The sequence below is a fragment of the Sus scrofa genome, chromosome 14 (genome assembly GCF_054392235.1).
Source record: "Sus scrofa isolate SSC_HxYL_T2T_F1_AM1 chromosome 14, Sscrofa_HxYL_maternal_Yorkshire_Landrace_v2.0, whole genome shotgun sequence".
Classification (NCBI taxonomy): Eukaryota; Metazoa; Chordata; class Mammalia; order Artiodactyla; family Suidae; genus Sus; species Sus scrofa.
The window spans coordinates 144,878,576-144,894,786 of record NC_139396.1 but is presented as its reverse complement, the minus strand read 5'-3'; the positions used below and the strand labels follow the sequence as shown (position 1 = coordinate 144,894,786).

Here is a 16,211-nt window from a genome sequence, read left to right as displayed (position 1 = left end):
CAAAAGACCCAGAATCGCCAAAGCAATCCTGAGAAACAAAAACCAAGCAGGAGGCATAACTCTCCCAGACTTCAAGAAATACTACAAAGCCACAGTCATCAAAACAGTGTGGTACTGGTATCAAAACAGACAGACAGACCAATGGAACAGAATAGAGAATCCGGAAATTAACCCTGACACCTATGGTCAATTAATCTTTGACAAGGGAGGCAAGAACATAAAATGGGAAAAAGAAAGTCTATTCAGCAAGCATTGCTGGGAAACCTGGACAGCTGCATGCAAAGCAATGAAACTAGAACACACCCTCACACCATGCACAAAAATAAACTCCAAATGGCTGAAAGACTTAAATATACGACAGGACACCATCAAACTCCTAGAAGAAAACATAGGCAAAACACTCTCTGACATCAACATCATGAATATTTTCTCAGGTCAGTCTCCCAAAGCAATAGAAATTAGAGCAAAAATAAACCCATGGGACCTCATCAAACTGAAAAGCTTTTGCACAGCAAAGGAAACCCAAAAGAAAACAAAAAGACAACTTACAGAATGGGAGAAAATAGTTTCAAATGATGCAACTGACAAGGGCTTAATCTCTAGAATATATAAGCAACTTATACAACTCAACAGCAAAAAAACCAATCAATCAATGGAAAAATGGGCAAAAGACCTGAATAGACATTTCTCCAAGGAAGATATACAGATGGCCAACAAACACATGAAAAAATGCTCCACATCGCTGATTATAAGAGAAATGCAAATCAAAACTACCATGAGATACCACCTCACACCAGTCAGAATGGCTATCATTAATAAATCCACAAATAACAAGTGCTGGAGGGGCTGTGGAGAAAAGGGAACCCTCCTGCACTGTTGGTGGGAATGTAAACTGGTACAGCCACTATGGAGAACAGTTTGGAGATACCTTAGAAATCTATACATAGACCTTCCATATGACCCCGCAATCCCACTCCTGGGCATCTATCCGGACAAAGCTCTACTTAAAAGAGACACATGCACCCGCATGTTCATTGCAGCACTATTCACAATAGCCAGGACATGGAAACAATCCAAATGTCCATCGACAGAGGATTGGATTCGGAAGATGTGGTATATATACACGATGGAATACTACTCAGCCATAAAAAAAGGATGACATCATGCCATTTGCAGCAACATGGATGGAACTAGAGAATCTCATACTGAGTGAAATGAGCCAGAAAGACAAAGACAAATACCATATGATATCACTTATAACTGGAATCTAATATCCAGCACAAATGAACATCTCCTCAGAAAAGAAAATCATGGACTTGGAGAAGAGACTTGTGGCTGCCTGATGGGAGGGGGAGGGAGTGGGAGGGATCGGGAGCTTGGGCTTATCAGTCACAACCTAGAATAGATTTACAAGGAGATCCCGCTGAATAGCATTGAGAACTATGTCTAGATACTCATGTTGCAACAGAAGAAATGGTGGGGGAAAAACTGTAATTGTAATGTATACATGTAAGGATAACCTGACCCCCTTGCTGTACAGTGGGAAAATAAAAAAATAAAATTAAAAAAAAAAAAAAAATTTAGTTACGATAGTCTGTTTTAAGCCAATAACAACTTAACGTCAATTACATACAAAATTACATCTTTACTATTCCTTTATTTTATGTTATTGATGTCATAGTTTATATCTCATATATCCATTAATAGTTTTTTGCAGTATTAGTTATGTTTAATACTTTTTTAAACTCTGTATTAAAGAGTGACTTATGCATCACTATTATCATATTACATTTTTCTATACTTGTCTATGTGCTGACCTTTACCAGTGACATTTATATTTTCATGTTTTTGTGTTGCTATTTAACACTTTTTCATTTCAGCTTGAGGATCTTCCTTTATTACTTCTTGTAAAGCAAGACTATTGGAGACAAACTTGCTTAGTTTTTGTTTATTTGAGAAAGTTTTTATCTCTCCACTTCTGAAGGACAGTTTTGCTGGACATTTTATTCTTGGTTACCAGGGTGGGTTTTTTTCAACATCTTTAATGTATCTTCTCATTCTGTCCTGGACTTCAAGATTTCTAGTGAGAAATTTGCCAATAGTCTTATGGGAAGAGATGTTCCTGTTTATGTTATGAACTACTTTTCTCCACTGCTATCAAAATTATCTCTTTATCTTTGATTTAAAATTTTTTTATATAATGATTTTTATTTTTTCCATTATAGCTGGTTTACAGTGACTTAAAAATTTCAATTATAATGTGTCTCTGTGTAGAACTCCTTAAATTCAACCTGTTTGGAATTCTTTGGGTTTCATGAATCTGGATGTCCCTTTCCCTCTCCAGATTTGTGATGTTTTCAGCCATTCTTTGTTTTTCTTCTTCTTTTTTTTTTTTTTTTTTTTGTCTTTTTTTGCCTTTTCCAGGGCTGCCTCCACCACATATGGAGGTTCCAAGGCTAGGGGTCTAATCAGAGCTGTAGCTGCCGGCCAGAGCCAGAGCCACAGCAATGTGGGATCCAGGCCACATCTGCAACCTACACCACAGTTCATGGCAACGCCAGATCCTTAACCCACTGAGCAAGGCCTGGGATCAAACCCACAACCTTATGGTTCCTAGTCGGATTCGTTAACCACTGCACCACGATGGGAACTCCCATTATTTCTTTAAATATGCTTTCTGATTATTTTTTCTCTCTGCAACTTCCAGTATTCTTGTAACACATATGTTTTTTCCTGTTGCTATATCCTGTAAGTCCTATAGGCTTTCTTCATTCTTTTCTATTCCTTTTTCTTTTGGTTTCTTTGGATAATTTCAAATGATATGTCTTCATGTTTGCGGATTCCTTCTTCTACTTGATCAAGTTTGTTGTTGAAGATTTCTACTAAATTTTTCAGTTTAATCATTGAATTCTTCAGCTCCAGAGTTTGATTGGTTCTTTTTTATGATTTCTATGTCCTTTTAAACTTTTTATTTTGTTCATGTAGTGTTTTCCCAATTTTGTTAAGAATCTACCTGTGTTTTCTTGTAGCTCACTTAGTTTCCATAAGACAGTTATTTTGAACTTTTTATTAGAGAATTCATAGACCTCCATTTCTTTGGAGTTAGTTACTGGAGAATTATTTAATTTTCCTGGTGGCGTAATGTTTCCCTGGTTCTTCTTTCTTCTTAGATTCTTGTATTAGTGTCTGCATGTTTCAAGAAGCATGCATTCCATTCTTTATGGAATGGCTTCTGGAGGAAAAGACTTTCACCAGTCAGCTTCGCTAGAGAATCTAAGGGTATCTTAAACCTTTTCTATGGATTTACTCACTCTACCCCTTACTACTCCGTCCTGAAGAGTAGTGTGACTTCTTAAGATAGTATGACTTCCTTCATTGCTGTAGATCTGTGTTGATTATTGAGAACCTCTTATTTCATCTCCTGAGGGCAGTGCCATGAAATGCTGGTGCAGTGCATGTGGCCTCTACTTCTCCTCTTCCCTCCTAAAGGAGACATATTGGGATTGTACATTTTCACTCTACCCTACAGAGTCATGCTAAGTACTGAGAGTTTCCCACCCCTTTTCCCTGAGGCACTGCATCAAAATGATTGTACACTGAAAGTAAGCTCCACTACTCTCCCTGCCTTCTGAAGCAGCCATCTCAGGGTTGTGTGCCTTTTGCCAATCCTAAAGAGTCAGTCTGTTTGTTGAAATCCTTGTGAACTCTCAAGATCTGCATGTCATCTGTGGGGACATATTTGTGGCATATGGCATGCCAGGTGTGTAGGTGAACACAGGACAGTTGGTGGGGCTTACAGTCAGCCCATCTGGTGGGGTCCATGCACAGACAGGCTTGCTGGGTAGTAGGATTTGTGTGTGGGCTGGCTGACTTGTGAGATCTATGAGTGGGCTGGTTGGCAGTGTCCACAGTCCAGCTGGCTAGGCCTGTGGGATGGTTGTTGAGATCCCTGTGCCATTTGCTATGAGCCTTGACCCTTTCCTTTGTTTTTTGCTCCCCCAAGCAATCTAGTTATGCCAGTTCCCTCAGTGTTATGGGTGAGGGGAGATATGAATTAGCTTACCAGACATGCCTGGAAATGCTGGGGAAGCTGCATACACACTCAGTCCTCTCTCTCTTTATCTGGCAGGAGAAATCACAGCCTGAGGAGGTCTCTCTTGGTGATGAGTGGACTGGCTTGAAGGCAGGTGATATAGATAAAGTGAAACTATACTTTTTACACTTTTCAATGCAACCACTCTCAGATATTGTGCTCTGTTGGGGTACTGGAACCTCTCAGCTAGACTCTTGTAAAGGTATGTTCATTCCTGAATGGTTGTTAAATTGGTGATTCTCTCAGGAGACTGAGACCTCCTATACTGCCATTTTACGGACAAAGGAAAATTGAGTAGAATAGATAAAGCAATGTTGAAAAGGAAGAATAAAGTGGGAAAAACATCACTACCTATTTTAAAGACTTAACTATAAATCTGTAACAATCAAATATAGGGATAGACACATAAACTGGTGAAATGGAATAAAGCCTCCACAAATAAACTCACACAAAGATGATCAATTGATTTTTAACCAAAACTAAGTAATTTAATGGGAGAAAGGATAATCTTTTCCACAAAGCACTGAATAGTGAGTCATGCATAGTTTTGAAAAAAGCAAATTAATCTTCACTTAAATTTTGACCACTTTGCAAAATTTAACTCAAAATAAATAATAGATCTAGATGTAAAATATAAAATATTAAACATAAGGGAAATATTTATGATCAGTGGTTAGACAGAGTTTTTGCAGCATGACACCAATAGCAAGATACTCAAAAGAAAAAAAAATTGATAAATTGGACTTCATTAAAATTTTAAACTCAGGCTCTGAACAACCATGTGAAAAGAATTAAAAAAGAAAGTACAGACTGAGAGACAATATTAGCAGTATCCTATGTATAAAAAAAGATTTATATCCAGAATATTTCTTTTTATGGCCACACTCATGTCATATGGAGGTTCCCAGGCTAGGGTTGAATCGGAGCCATAGCTGCTGGCCTATATCACAGCCACAGCAACACGGGATCCAAGCTGCATCTGCAACCTACACCACAGCTCACGGCAAAGCTGGATCCTTAACCCACTGAGCAAGGCCAGGGATCAAACCTACAACCTCATGGTTCCTAGTAGGATTCGTTAACCACTGAGCCACGATGAGAACTCCCAGAAAAAATATATTTTAAGGCTATTATTAACAGTAAAAAAAAAAACTCAATTAAAAATAAGTAAAATCTTTGGTTATGTCACCAAAGAGGATATATGGAAAGCAAATAAACACATGAAAACATGATAAACATCATTAAGAAGATGCAAATTAAAATCATGGTGTGATGCCAATATACTCCTTTTAGAATGGCTGTGTGTATATATATATATATATATATATATATATATATATATACAATACTAAGTACTCACAAGCAACTGGAACTCTCACAGACTATAGCTTAGGATGCAAAATTGGGCAGCTACTTGGGAAAACAGTTTGGGGATTTTTTACAAGTTAAATGTAAACTTAGCCTATGACCCAGTGTTCCCACCTCTAGATATTTACCTTTAAGATATGAAAAGTGTGGATGAGCAATGACATCCTGCTTGTATAGTACAAGGGAGCTATATCTAGTCACTTGTGGAACATGATGGAGGATAATGTGAGAAAAAGAATATATATATATATATATATATATATATGAATGAAAGGGTCACTTTGCTATACAAAACAAATTGGCAGAACACTGTAAATCAACTATAATGGAAAAAATAAAAATCTTTAAAAAATTTTTAAAAAGTTATGACAAGTTATGTTCACACAAAAACTTGTACACAAATTTCAGCTCTGGTCACAATAGGCAAAAAGTATCAACAATTTAAATGTCCTTTAATGGGTAATTTGATAAACACGTTGTGGGACATCCATGTAATGGAATACTATTTAGCAATAAAATGGAATGAACTGTTGAGATAGGCAACAACTTTGATGAATCTCAAAGTCACTGTGATAAGTGAGTCCAGTGTCTAAAGGTTAGATGCTATATCCTTTTATATGACATCCTCCAAAAGGAAAAAAATCATAGTGATGGAGAGTCAGTTATTGGTTGCCAGGGTTTGAAGGTGGGCAGGGGTGTGACTCCAAATGAAGACCATGAGGGTGTTGATTGGAACTGTTTTGTATGGTGGTGGACATCAAAATTATTCCGTATTCTGGACTATGGTGTTATTTATCAACCTTGGTGATACAAGAGGCAGAGCTTCTTAATTTGAGGGAAGAAAGCTATTGTTGCTCTTTGATAAATTTTATTAACTTGTTTATACATATAAACTTACCTGAGTTTGAGTATGGCCTTTTTCAGTACTATTGCTAAGAAGGTTTATATTCCCTACAACATGCTCAACAAAGTGCTCCACTTGTCCCTCCCCACCCCCGTGAATCTCCTCTCCTGCTGTTTACAAGGCTCTGAGGACTCTGCCTCTCTCTGCTCTGCTGAGAGCTCGCTGAGTCCTCTGTGGGTAGGTTTACCTTCTCACTTCAGTGCTTGCTGCAGTGTTGGAGTAAATGCCTATGTGGCTCTGTCTTTTTTCCTGAAAAAGTAACTTCCCAGTTTCAACCTGAAATTTACTGCCCCATGGAGCCGAATCATCAAATTGCAGTACCATCTCTAGCATGCCAACATTTTTTAAACTCCTTTTTTCCATCTGTAGCATTCTTTTATCATTCTTACTTCTAAGTTTTATATCCAACATGATCAAGCTACAAATACAAGAACCCACATGTTCTCATTCCAAGTAAACAGTCCACAGGGCTTTTTTTTTTTTTTTTTTTCTCTGCCACCCACATTCTGCCCTTCTAGTGTCTTCCAGCTCACTTGGGGATCTGTGCCATAGCTGGGAACAGGATCTCAGTACTCAAGTATCCCCTCGGTTGCATTTCAAATTAATGTCTCCCTCTCAGATTAATTTTTACATTGCAACTATTGAATGGCATATATAATCCTAATAAGAAAGGAAGATATGCAAAGGATAAGGTAGCTTTAGCAAACTCACTGAGGGAGTGTCAGTTGTGATTTTAGAGCAACCCTATATATACATTATCTTTCCACCTCCTTTTTTTTCCTCCTTCCATCCCTTCTCACTTTCTTTCACTCCATCTTTATGAATATGTTAAAAATAAATTCTACCCTAACCTAAAAAGCATTTTGAGAAGTAACTGTTAATGTCTTTTCAATTGCTGGTCAAATGTTAGGATTTCTCCTTTCAGCATGATGGGGATTTAGGACGATTAATCCTTGGGCATATGCTTGCTCTTTGATGCTTTAGAGAAAGATTAGAAAATAAGGGGAGGAGCTCCCATCATCACTCAGTAGAAATGAATCTGACTAGCATCCATGAGGACGCAAGTTTAATCTCTGGCCTCTCTCAGCGTGTTAAGGATCCAGTGTTGCCATGAGTTGTGGTGTAGGTCACAGATGCAGCTCGGATCTGGCATTGCTGTGGCTGTGGCGAAGGCCAGAAGCTGTAGCTCTGATTCGACCCCTAATCTGGAAACTTCCATATGCTGTGGGTGTGACTCTAAAAAAAGCAATAATAATAATAATAATAAGAGAAGGAAAAACTTGTGCTTTTCTGAAGAAGCTAAGCACTTCTAAAATCTCCAGTGCAGATTCTGTATAGGACATCTTTATCCCCAGTTGAGAATTAGCGTCAAATTGTAAGATGTCAAAGATGAATGATAACCCTGGATTGAATCACGACCTGTTGACTGGGCAGCACAGCATTGTGTGCATGCTTTTCGAAGTACGAGCAGTCTATTTACTCAATTTAGTAGCCAGGGCTGTATCTTGACATAAGCTCTATTCCATGCCTTGGAAAAATCTTTAGAAGCAATGCCTTGAAAGAGGGTGAGCCCCGTTTTCCCTGACGAGTTGCCATGCTGAGTCGCTGCCTGTGGCAGTGGGGCCCTCTTCATTCTTTCAGTCTAAGGCTCTGCTCAGATGGCCTCTAAAAGCATTTGTTTTGAAGTTTTATTTCCTACTTGTATTGAGCCAATTATCAGAAAGGAAAAAAAAACAGTTATTTTCAGGGGTGTTCCCCCTCCTGATTTTCATTGTTGAACAGATATATATATTTTTTTTTACAAAAATTACAATCATTACGCACTACTGTGTGCATATTGCCTTTGTTTCCTCTTTTTAAATGAAAGTCCATTCTCATTGTGAAAACATCATATTCTATTGTAGAAGTATACATAATGCCAAAAAGTACAAAGAAGAAAATAAAAATAACCACATAAGATTAAACTATCTAGAGAAACCAATTTTCACTGTTTTCATGAACGATAGATCGCATTTAAAAAGCCATCATGGATTAGATGTGGTTGGTTTATGGTGTGTGGGCATGTGTGAAGGGAGAAAGAACAGGCAAGGGCTACCATTAGAATTTTCCCCAGTTGCAAAGTATCAAGGGAACCACTTGGGCAAAGAAGAGGGGAGAGAAGTTGAGAGGGTAGTGCTAGAACATGGAGGATGCTGGAAATTGATGAAGGTAGGTAAATCAGGCAGTAATTATGGTTCAAATCAGCTTATAGAGAGAAAACTTTTCTCTTTGGAGATATTTTCTAGTTAATACAACAGTATCACCCACAGGGCTAATCTATGCCTGCTCAACAACACTTTGAATGTTTTTGGAATGAACTTCCTAAATTAAATTCTTTTAGTCTATGTGTTGAAACTACTGATGAAATTCAATTGCAAATGTCCACGTAGGCATGTCTGCGTGTGTGTGTATGTTGTGTATGTGTATATGTGTGTGTGTTTATGTTTGCTTTGGCCATATTAAATTCACACAATCCACAGAGATACAGTTCTATTGCTTGGGTCTTAATTAAGAAAGAAAGAAAAAGAAGATTTCACACAGTTTGTCAACTTCTCCCTGGGGAGTTGGACTCAAAGATCATTCACTCTTAGCCAAGTCTCATGCAATCTATGCTGGGTTTATCCTTGAGCCCAGAGAAATCCTGAGTCTTAACTCAGCCCAGACCCCTGGGTGCAGAATCATTGGCCCCCGGTGGTTCATTGAAATCCATAGAGGCCAGAAAGAAGAAACCTGCATATCCACTTGGAATACCAAATAGTTTGATTTTGTTTAGCTTATTCTTTTTTCTTTCCTTCCCCTAGGAGGCCCTGGCTGCCAAGTCACAAGAAGCATAATAAACACATCTTAGATTTAATCAATTTCAGATTCTCTGGACTGTTTTCTGACTAGTTTGGGTATATTGAATTTCCTCAGCAGGTTTGGAGGGGAACAGTGGCTTATAGCCCTGGATGGATCTGAGGCTTCTTGCAAAAATGTGTCATCCTTTGTTTGGGACAAATCCAGTAAAAATTAGTTTTGTAACTCTGCTGAATGGCTTCTTACCTGCTAGCTACCCCCAGATGATAAGAGTTTGATCATACCACATTACCAATAATAAGAATCATTGCCAATGTTTCCCCTGGATAAATAGCTGCTTTTTGACTTAGCTTGCTTTGCAGGGTAAATGGTTAAAGACTTGTGTGTCTCATGCCGTTAACAAGTTAGCACATAAATAGTTCAATTCAGTAGTTTTCTTTGCTACTTGTCTATTTGTATAGACAGTTATAAATTCACATGAATGAAGGAGACAACTTTCATTTGGAGCCCCCACTTAGCATTTTGAGTTATTGATGCTTGCCAGAAAAAAATAAAATAAAACCTCTTAGTTTGCTTGGCAAGCAGCTAGGTTAGTTTATTGGGTAACCTCCAGCCCCGGTATTTTTTCCTGGTCATTGGTGCTGGAATCACTCTGAAGTTAGAACCTTTTTCCTCAGGAGCAAGCCAACCTCATAGAATTGACCTTGTAGGAATGTGCTTCTTGAGGGCAGAAAACTCTGACTGTGACCAGCATTCAGCTGACTGTGTGTATGGTTCTACAGCAACAATTAGATTTCAATTAGGAAATAATAAGAACCACCGAACATCAGAGGAGGAAAGGACTGTAAAGAAGGAGCAAACTTCTCTTGCTAAGAGATGAGGAAAGTTGGTCTAAGAGGGGAATCTGCCTTGTCCCAGGTCATGCAATCAATCTAATAGGGCAAAAGAAAAGGTCTATGCTGCGGTCTTCTGAGAGATGTGATTCTCTCCAACACCCTTTGCATGAGTTCTTTTTTTTGGGTTAGGGTGACAGTTTCTGCAGTGGACCTGTTAGAAAGGAAAGGCTGCTTGGGAGAGAGCAAACCTGAATGCCTTGTCCTTCCACCTAAGCAATTAACAAGTGTTCCTTTATCTAGGAAATTACCAATGACAACTCAGCCAAAAAGATAACATGTATTCTCCCTAACTTCTGTTGAAGTTGGATCCACCCCAAACTTGTGATACTAATGCCAAGAGAATGAATAAGTCCTGGGAGCTTTGCTGTTGCAGAGTGCCTCCCTATCCTCATTTGGGTACCCTCCTCATGCGTGCAGCACTTGGGACTTTTGATCAAGCCCCTCCTTTTGGATTTTTTTCTATGCAGTGATCCCTTAGCCTTCCTGATGCCGTCATTCTAATTTCTCTTCTCTGAAAATCAGGTCTTCCACCTAACTTGAACTTAATTCTGTTCTTCACGAGGTACATTTGGGAAGGGCTCAGCAACTCAGTTCCTGGTAGGCCCAGGACCACCCCCCCATGACCTTGTGCCAAGTTTTAATGACATTCGTGTTGACCAAGTCTCTGACTGATGGATGGAGAATAATGAGAGGGTTGCAACTAATTTTTTAAAGGGTTCTAACATCCACTCCCTATTGATTCAGAGCTCTGCCTGACTTAGGATTTCCCTCCACAGGGAATTCTATGGCTTGAGAACAGGGAGTGCCTTCCCACCTGGCCAAGTCTAACCACAGCTTGCAAGGCAGATGGCCGAAGTGGATGGAGCTGGAGGAGGCAAGTAGCTGAGCAGCCAGGAATTCGCATGCAGGGAGTCAGAAGACAGATTATAATGCCAAATGTCCTTGGTTGTCCAAGGCCAAGACACCCAGATCATGCTAGGCAACTATCAAAAGGAAATATATCTTTGAAGTCTACTATGAAGGACATAGGACCCAGAGATTGCCTTTAGGCAAAGAACTGCAAGGTCTATTCTAGTTATCGCCTCTTTTTCTAGGACTAGTGATGAGGCTAATCTTTAGTATGCCAGTGACGTACCATGTAAGAGGAGTAGATAAACGACCAGGAAAAGAATATCTGAAATCAGCCTTGAACAACCCAGTTTCTGTAGAAATGCATTTTTTTTTTTTTTTTTTTTTTGGTGTTCCTTGTTTCTAGCTGAGGTTAGAAGGCTTCATGCTGATGGGAAAGACCATCTGTTTGGGGAGGATATTGTTATTATTTGTTTAATGTTGAGAGCTAAATGGCTCACTTTGACAAGCTCCAGAGGTTTATGTAATGCACCTGACAGTCTGAACTTAAAAGTGGCCTCCTGAGGACCTTGAGACAAAACACCAAGCTAGCAAGGAACATAATCACTTCTCCACAACTGACCTTTTCAATGTGGCTTTTTGTATTTCATGAAGGATAGAACAAATGCAGAAGGGATGTCTTAGTCAGTTTGAGCTACTTTTTAAAAAAACACCATTGACTGGTTTAAACAACAAATATTTATTTATCACAGTTCTGGAGGCGGGGAAATCCAAGATCAAGGTGCAGGCAGATTCAGTGTCTGGGGAGGGCTCCCTTCCTGGTTCGCAGAAGGCTGCTTTCTTGAGTGTTCTCCTATGATGGAGAGAGAAAGGGGTCTGGTTTTCTTCTCTGCTTATAAGGGCTCTAATTGCATTATGGGGGTCTCCACCTGTATGAACTCGTCTAAACCTAATTACCTCTCAAAGACCCCACCTCCAAATATCATCACATTAGGGACTAGGGTTTCAACATATGAATATTAAGTACAGGGCCAAGATTCAGAGTTTGAGTCCAAATAGCATGAGGGAGGCAATGGGTAGCTTTTTGAATGCTGAATGCTGGTGGTATTTTCCAAAACATCTTTTATTTCAGAGTTGGCCTAATTAAAGAATGTTTCATTTCTCACATAATAAAATAAGATAAATGGAATATTCCTGGAATATTCCTATATTGACAATATATTGTTACAATAATACTGTAGAACAAACTACTCTAAGACTCAGTAGCTTAAAACCGTAATCACCTATTGTTTATATAGTAGAAATCAGCTATGGGAAGGCAAGGTGAGTTCATAGGATAGCAATTTAGCCTCTGCTTTTTGGATGGTCCTCCGGGTCTTAGCTGGCTCCTTATGGGTCTGGGCTTGACTGGCCATGTTTGATATGGGATAGAGATGTCTGGAGTGACTGGGGCCTCTCTCATGTGTCTCTCCATCCTTCCAGCAGGCTGACATAGGCATGTTCTCATAGCAATTGTGGAGAAGCTAGAGTGAAAGCAAAAAATGTGCAAGTGCTTCTACAAATTTCTGATGCATTAAGTTTGCTACTGCCCTATCAGTCAAAGCAAGTCACATGACCAAACAGAGATGAAATGCATAAGGGGAATTCCAAAGACATGATACCATGAGGCCAATAATCAGGTCCATTAATGCAGTCATTCTACATTATCATAGGGACATCCAGCTGGATCAGCCTTGGTACTGCCAAATCCTTACCAGTCTTAGGATATTGGTGGCTTTCAAACAAATTGCACCCATGGATGATTTGGTCTCTACTGCACTGAATATTATAAGTCTGGGTTTCCCAAGAGAGCCTTGGTTGCTGCCCACTTTTTCTTTCCAATCTGACTCTAATTGACTTTCTGTCCTAACAGCAGCCCCTGACTGCAAGGCAGCCATCCTGCAGGTCAGAGCCCAAAGCAAGAGCCCGTTATCTCACTGTTCAACTTTAGCTTCCTTTCCCAGAGTGTTGGAGGGAAAAGCTGAATGTGCAGAGAAGCCCAGAGGATGAAGGAAACTTTATTAGTCAGAGTTCTCCAGGGAAATAGAACCAAGAGAATGTGTGTATACACATGCATAAATGTATATGCACACAGAGAAAGATGATATATACATCTTTATAGTAAATCATTTATTGATTTATTATAAGAAATTTTCTCATGTGATTATGGAGTCTAAGTCCCACCATCTGCCATCTGCCAGCTGGAGGCACAGGAAGGCTGGTGGGATCCTTTCCGTCTGAATCAGAAAGCCTGAGAATCAGGGGAGCCGATGGTATAAGTCTTAGGCAGAGAATAGGAGAGGACCCAGCTCGTCAGTCAGGCAGAGCAAATTCTCCCTTTTACCATCATTTTGTTCTGTTCAGGTTTCAATGGATTAGATGGTGCTCACTTCCTCTGGGGAGGGCCATCAGCCTGCTGATTCAAATGCTAATCTCATCCAGAAACACCCTCACAGTCACACTGAGAACTAATCTTTAACCAGATATCTGAGCACCCTGTAGCCCAATCATGTTGACACATAAAATTAACCATCACTGCAGCAGTAAGCGGAGATTGGAGAGTGAGGACAAGGCTACCTTGGAAGTCCTCTGGGGACTCAGTGTGTTTGAAGCACAGATTCCCAGAGAAGGGAGAAACCTTCGAGGTCATACCCCCAGCTTCTGTGATCTCCAGGACAAGTGCCACCATAATATATTCAGAGAATCTCAAGTTATGGATTCTCAGCCTCTTAGAGGTTGCTGTGTTTTAGTCTGCATGATATATGGGATTAAAGTTGGGGCAGGGTGTCTGGTCCATAATTTTGAGGAAGAAACTTGACTACATATTCTGACTTCTCTCTCACTTTCCCTCCCCCACTCCACACAGGGACCTTCCCCCTTGCCACACTCAAGGTGCAATATTCTTAGTTACTTTCCATTTCTTCTCAATCTAGACACTGAGTTGGTTTTACCCTCTTGTCCCAGCTTGGTACTCTTCTTCCAGCTAGTTCAGGTCAAATCTGTCTTCACTCCTCCTGCTTGATCCCCCTCTTCTACTTTTTTCTTTCAAGACTTAAGCTTCACCTCTTTATCCCTAGAAAAATACCCCTTGGCTGTTTTCACATTTAAGATCAGTGGCAGAGTGACACAGTGATTATATTCTGACATAGTGTCCTAAGCAAAGAGGATGCAAGGGGGAAGAAAGAAAGGGATATTCTTTGAATATTAGGGAGGCAATGTCACTGAAACTTCACAAATTCTGTTTTAAGATGTAATCCATCCCTTCCAGCCTGACAAATCAAGAACCTGGAACTCAAGAAGATAAAGTTCCTATACCTAGATATATAGTCAGTTGGTTAATGGAGGCTGGACTCAAGTCTTTTGACTCCCAGCTCTGAGGTTTTCATCCAGTGATGGCATTTAAAGATTGGAATGTCACCTCATCTCTGAAAACATTCAAACGAAAGACTTACAGCCATTGTATCAAAGAAGGATTGGACTCATTGGTGCCTGAGGTCTTTTCTAACTCTGAGATTCAGAGGTAATGAATCTAACCCCTCAATATATAGATAAGGCAAACAGCAGAAGTTAAACAGACTGCCCACACTCCATTGGCTGCAGGGCTGTGATGTAAATGATGATTTTCTGTCCCTGGTCACCATTCTTTTCCTGAACCCTCCATCTTAAGTGTGTCTCACATAGATGAGAACCTGCTGTCCTGGGTATTTCTCACCTAGAGCAGTTTCACATTCCCTGAATGTGCTACAAAGCAGGAGAGAAGATCTTGGGCTCCTTATTTGCATTGCATTATTTGCATTTCTGTCATTCCTGGGCCAAGAATCCCTTTTTTAATATTCACTGTAAAGTTGCACAGAACCCTAATTATTTCGATCATTTAAAATAATTGATTTTTTTCCCCTTCACTTTTCCTCTTGTTCTTTCTCAATTCCTTTGGAAGAGTCTGAATGAAAAAACAAAGATAAAATCAGCTTTTTAAAGACTAAAATACCTTGACTTTCTTTCTCAATGATGGTTTTCTCATCTCTAATCGTCTTTCTATTCCTTAAATTAACACAATTGAATTTTTCTACCAAATATCCTTAATAATGAAGGAGAGTAAACTTGTACCTCTGGAGGTCAAGAGACACAACTCTTAGATTCCCCCATTTACACTGAAATTTCTTTGGAGGCTTTAGTCTTTTTTAAAAAATGGAATTTCACATTCTACTCTCCAACCGATGCATTTTTTTATTTGTTTTTAAATGTTTCAACTTCTGTACCATTCATGAACTAAAATGGATTCTGCAGGAAAGGCTGCCAACTTTATCCTATGACATCGTCTGTCCCAGCTATACTGCCGCCTATCCTTTTGGGCATTGTCATAAACATTCTCGATTAAAGAAGTATGGCTTTAAGTATCAGGTAAATCTGATATGATGGTCAGATCTTCCCATTATGTTCTTGAAAGACATGAAATCACTAAAAATTGTATATTCAATACTGTCAATATATAATTGCCCCCCAAATATCAAAATTACATTCTATCCCTTAAGGAATAACACCTTCTCTGATATGTATTTTATGCATAATATCTTGAAATATTAAGAGCTAACATTTATTGTTTGCTGCATAATCTCTCTCAGTCCTCACAATTCTCTCAAGTGAGAAGAATATCATCAGCTCCACTTGCAAAGATGAAGTACAACCACAAAGGAGTTAAGTCATTTGCTCAAGGTCATGTAGCAAGTAAGGGGGTGGAGGTGGGGTTTGGGAAGACTCAAGCAGTGCACTCAGAACCACCATATGTTCTGCCTCCTCTCTATGAGTTTCTTCTAGTTCTTGGCAAATGGTTGCTGCTCCGGTTGCTGAGCCACTCTCCCCAAGGATGATTGTTCCAGAAGCAAATCCCATGACTTGTGTATCATAGGCAATTTGTTGTTACTTGTCTATCCCTCTAGCCAAGGAGAGAACAAAAGAACCCATTGTCCATGTTCAGATATCTCCTGTCTTTTTTAAGAAAAGGAGGACATTTGTATCAAAAAAAAAAAAAAAAAAATCAAGGTAAAACAAAAATGCAGTGATTTAGATACTGCAGGGAACTAACCTTGGAGATTCTTAAACCAGCAAGAATGAGGTCAGAGAGAAGCTCAGGGTGTGTCTCATTAAAACCTGCAGGGAGAAAACTCTACAAAGATTGAAAAGTGTCCCCAGAAGTTATGTTTTATTGTTTCCTTGCTTTTGTGATATG

At 39.4% G+C, this 16,211-nt stretch overlaps 1 long non-coding RNA gene across 1 annotated transcript in view; it reads left to right on the top strand.

The window, feature by feature from the left end:
- Window positions 1-16,211, top strand: part of LOC146397059 (uncharacterized) — a 510,989-nt gene that overhangs the window by 304,257 nt on the left and 190,521 nt on the right. The window contains exon 3 of the long non-coding RNA XR_014826229.1: window positions 4,107-4,295. This is a non-coding gene — a long non-coding RNA (uncharacterized LOC146397059). The remainder of the gene's footprint in view (window positions 1-4,106; window positions 4,296-16,211) is intronic.